Source organism: Crocodylus porosus, unplaced genomic scaffold (assembly GCF_001723895.1).
Source record: "Crocodylus porosus isolate Cpor-Errol unplaced genomic scaffold, CroPor_comp1, whole genome shotgun sequence".
NCBI classification, from domain to species: Eukaryota; Metazoa; Chordata; order Crocodylia; family Crocodylidae; genus Crocodylus; species Crocodylus porosus.
The window spans coordinates 28,127,908-28,133,299 of NW_017728913.1; positions in this window are offsets into that span (position 1 = coordinate 28,127,908).

Genomic DNA, 5,392 nt, shown 5'->3' on the forward strand with positions numbered 1-5,392 from the left:
GATGCTTATCTTGCTGGGATCCTATGACCCCAGCTGACTTCCTGCCCTTTGGGCAGGGGGTTGGACTCGATGATCTTCCAACATCCCTTCCAGCCCTAATGTCTATGAAATCTATGAAGGTAAAATATCTTGCCCCCAAAGCAGAGAGGAGAGCAGAAGGAAAATAAGAGAAATCCCAGTCTATGACCTATTCTTCCCTATGCAAACACCTACAACTTCTGCAGACAGATCTGGGGCTCAAGGTTTAGACTCTTTGGGAAGGCATAGGGGGTGCACATACACCCTCTGAGATTGGTGGTGCACTCCATACACAAAGTGCTGCTGATGCTGCCAGGGACACCTGTGGGTGATCACTGCTTGCTGCCCCCCCTCCCATGTTACCAACACTGCCAGTGGCATCTGTGGGCAGTCTCCAATAGCCACTGGGTGCTGCCAACACTGCCAGCAGCATCTGCGGGTGGTCACTGACTGCTGGTCAGCGCTTGGCACTCCCACCGCCTGCCACTGACACCACCATGACCGCCTGTGGGAGCTACCTGCTCGGCCTGCCCTTGCTGCCAACACCACTGCAGCTGCCTGTAGGACCTCCCCATGCCACCACCATGCCCCCACTGCCACCAGCTGTGGGAAGTCGCCATGCCCCCCCAGCTTCCAGGGGCATGCAGCATTCATGCTCTTGAATCACCTCAATACCCATCAATGAGCCATGATAGAGATCATCCTTGAATTGAGGAACTGTCAATGATGAACTCCAAACAGATTAATGATAATTTTGGAGTGAAGGGGCACCTATATACAGTGACAGAGCTCTGCTCTGGGGCATGCTGTGAATCTGCTGTAGCATGCTAATTAATGCACTCCAGCAGACTCCACTTCAAGTGTATTCAGTGTCCCCAAATTTCAAAATGGTGGCAGGGGCACTTTAACTAAAGCTCATTGAATAAGCTTTAGTTAAATCACCCCATCACCTTTTTGAAGTATGGCATGCTGATTACATGCGACACTGTTGGCGCTTTAATTAGAGTGGCTCAGAGCTGCTGTAATTAAAGTGCCCCCCTGACCTCACTCCAGAGCACGTGTATAGATGCACATGATTCCTATGTTAATTTAAGTTTACAAGTTTCCCTCGCTTTATGCTGCACATGCGTTCCTGGAAAATGGCACATAACTTAAAATCGCATAAGGGGATCCCACTTTATAATCTAACAAATAAGGATACGATCCAAGACCTCAACTGTACTGACCCCCAGAGCCATTTCTCCCACTATTACAAGACAATTGTGATACTCACCAACGGCAGACAATACACACAAGCACAGGGTACCATCATAATGGAGATGGCAACTACAGAAACACGAGTGAGGAGCAAAGATCCACACAGGAAACTCTATTTTGGTGCATGTCACTACCACAATGCACCACACAAAGCAGCTAACTGTTGGCTTCCACCACACGAATCACTTAAGAGTGACTTTACCTTGCACATAACAAATTTTTGGTATAAAAAGGGTCATTGCATCAGAGTGAATTCACACATACAGAACCCACCTAAAGCAAGGGAAACCTGTATATTGAAGTATGGATAACTTCCATTCCTTTCCATCATAAAGGCATATATGTTAGTTAATAACTGAAAGTAATGTTATAAAACCTGCTGACAAATAATACAGCTTTGAATCCTTTCTAAGATTACTGCCATTAGAGTATAAATCTATTTTCTCCACAGTTTCAGAAGATGCTCAGAGAGATCCTAGAAACATAAGGGGAGTCCATACCAACCCCTAGAAAAGTTGGTAAAAGAGCTCAACAACCCCCCTGGATCAACAGGGGACTCAGGGATCTCCTACATCTAAAAGGAGAGACTTATAAAGGATGAAAGACAGGAAACACCACTAAGAAGGAATATGGTCCACACCTGTAGGGAGCAAACTAGGAAATCCAAGGCTGCAACTGAACTCCAACTGGCTACATGAATCAAGGACAATAAAAAGTCCTTCTTCAGCTATGTGGGGAGTCAAAAGAGAAACAAGGGCAACATTGGACCCCTGCTAAACCAGTTGGGACAGCTGACTACCAAGACCCAGGAAAAAGCCAATCTGCTTAATGATTACTTTGTGTCAGTTTTTCACCAGCCCAAAGGGACCACCCTTCGGGACATGATGTACCATGACCAGGTGTGGCAGGGCTGTCCCTAGGGGCACCGTGACCTCCCCTAGCGCCCTTGCCTACCGTCCCAAGTCTGGGTCCTGAACGCATCCTCTACCTCGCCCGCCATGTCTTTGATCTTATATTATTAATGGGAGGCTGCCTTCTTGCCCCCTTGGCACGGGGCCGGTCTTGATACCACGATTCCGGGGCTACTCCCTGTGCCGGCCTGTCTCTGAGACTGTTCTAAGTAGCCCTCGCTCTCTCTTCGGGCTCCCTAGTAGACTCGCCCTTCTTTCCGGGACCTTCCACCGGGCTTGCCCTCTTCCGGGCTTCCCCTTCACATGCAGTGCCCCACTGGGCCTGCCCAATGCCCAATATGCGTGCCCCCCACTGGGGCCTGTGCTCGAACTCATCGCGCTCTCTCCGCCCCCCACCGGGGCCTGTGCTCGCATGTCTGCCTGCACTCGGGCCTTCTATGCCCAACTTGGGTTTCCCAAGGTTGGGCCTCAGGCAGCCTTAGCCTCACCTGGCCCCCAGACCCGCCTTCTCGGGTCTTTGCTTGCGCTCCTCACGTGTCCGCCTGCCCTCAGGCCTATATTTGTGCCTCTTGCATGCCTGCCCACACTCGGGCCTTCTATGCCTGACTCGGGCTTCCCAAGGTTGGGGCTCAGGCGGCCTTAGCGTCACCTGGCCCCCAGACCCGCCTTCTCGGGCCTATGCCCCACTGGGGCTCTTCCCAATTGGGGCTCGTCCTGATATTGCCCCCACTGGGCTGGGGTCAGGACACCCTACTACGCAGCACCCTCTGTGGTGCTAGGAACTCCCCCAATTTACTGGGGAGCTCCTGATGAGGCCTCCTCCACCCCTACAGCCTCGCCCGGTCCTCCGGTGTAACTATAACTAAACAGAACCACAAGCCACACGGCTGTAACATAACAATAAGCCTACCAGCTAGAATGTACACTCCAGTCAGGGTTCTCCTCCCCGTCTCATCAGGTAGACTCTCAGTCAGTCAGACGGCCAAGCCGTGTTCTGCTCCACAGCAGAGTTGCTGCTTCTCCCACTGCCAGAGGGGAACTGGCTCTGGCCTCAGCCTTCTCTGTTTATGAAGGCCAGGCCCTGCCCCCTGGCGGTCAGCTGACCCAATTAGTATCCATAGTAACTGGCACCTGCTGCCCTAATGAATGGCGGCTAGGCCCATATCATCACTATTCAGTAGCAGGCACCCTAGTGCCCTGCTACACCAGGGTAAGGGTGATTATATGCTCACCATTGTCGTCAATCTTGTGAGGGATCATTTGGGAGGCAGGACCCCACAAATCAGCTGGTCCAGATAGATTGCACCCAAGAGTGCTAAAGAAACTGGTAGATATCATAGTGCACCCACTAGCAAGGATATTCGAGAACTTGTGGCACTTAGGTGAAGTACCTGAAGATTAGAAGAGGGCCAATGTGGTGCATATCTTCAAGAAAGGGAGGAAGGAAGACCCGAGAAGCTACAGGCCAAATCTGTTTGACCTCAATCCCTGGGAAGATCTTGGAAAAAATGTTAAAAGAAACCATTCTTGACAGGCTAACAGAAGGCCACATTCTGAGGCACAGCCAGCACAGGTTTGTTGCAGCTAGATCTTTCTTGATCAATCTCATTTTTTTCTATAACCAGATGATATAATCACCTGGACAAAAGGGAAGAGGTTGATATATTTGGACTTTAAAGAAGGCTTTAACCTGGTGTCTCATGATGTCCTCATGGAAAAATTGGGCAACAGTAGCTTCGGCTGCTCCACAGTCCAATGGCTGGAGAACTGGCTCCGAGGTAAGACCCACAGAGTGGTAGTTGATGGAACTGAATCAACATGGCACTCAGTAACTAGTGGTGTCCCCCAAGGCTCTGTTCATGGACCTGTACTCTTTAATGTCTTTATAAACAATCTGAACACTGGTGTCAGAAGTGGACTAGCTAAGTCCACCGATGACACCAAACTTTGGTGAAGAGTGTCCACGCTTGAGGATAGGCTGGTGATCCAGCCCAACCTCAACAGGCTTGCAAGGTGGGCAAATGGCATTCAATAGGGAGAAATGCAAGGTGCTTCACATCGGGGGAAAAAACCCACATCACACTTATAGTCTCGGCAATGCTACACTTGTTAGCACTATGACCAACAGAGACTTGGGGGTCATGACTGACCACAAGCAGAACATAAGCCACCAATGAGATACCACACCTGGCAAAGTGAAAAAAACTTTAGCATGCATCTACCAATGCATCTCAAGCAAGACCCAGAATGACATCCTCCTGCTGTACTTGACCTTGGTGAGGCTGTAGCTGGAGTACTGCATCCAATTCTGGGCTCCACAATTCAGGAAGGACATGGAGAAGCTTGAAAGAGTCCAGAAGAGAGCCACATGAATTATCAGAGGGCAAGAGAACAGGCATTATGAAGACAGGCTGTGAGCTATGGGACTCTTCAGCTTCGAAAAGCACAGGCTCAGGAGTGACTTTCTGGCAGTCAATAAGTACATAAGGCGTGTGCATCAGGATCTGGGGGAATAACTGTTCAACAGAGCACCCCAAGGGACGACAAGGTCTAATGGTCACAAACTCCTGCAAAAGCATTTTAGACTGGACATAAGGAAAAACTTCTTTACTGTCTGAGCCCCCAAAGCCTGGAACAAACTCTCCCAAGAGGTGGTGCAAGCACCTACACTGGACACTTTTAGGAAACATTTGGATACTTATTTCATTAGGATGCTTTGCCCCTCGCTGACTTCTTGGGCAAGGGGCTGGACCCGATGATCTTACAAGGTCCTTTCCAGCCCTAAAGTGTATAAAAATCTATGATATTTGTAACCAATGGAAAATCAAAAGGTTCAGTAATTGCTGCTCTGAAATACTGTTCAGGAGTTAGACTACACTACAAGAAAAAACTGTGGTTGAGCCTCATGAACTGTGCAACAAATTAGATTTAATTTTTTCCAGTACAAATATATACCTGTGACATAGCAGTTTTGAGTGTTGCAGCTCAATAAAATGCAGACATTGAGGGCAACAGTTTTTCAATCAAATTATTTATCACTTTATTAGCATTAATAGTTATTGGGTGCATCTACACAAGATGCTTTACTCAAGATTAGACTATCACTGCAGTAAGCATCACTGTCTACACATGCAGATGCTTACTGGGCGTGTCTACACATGACGCTACATTGCCAGAGCAACACACTACAATGATGTAGTACCAGC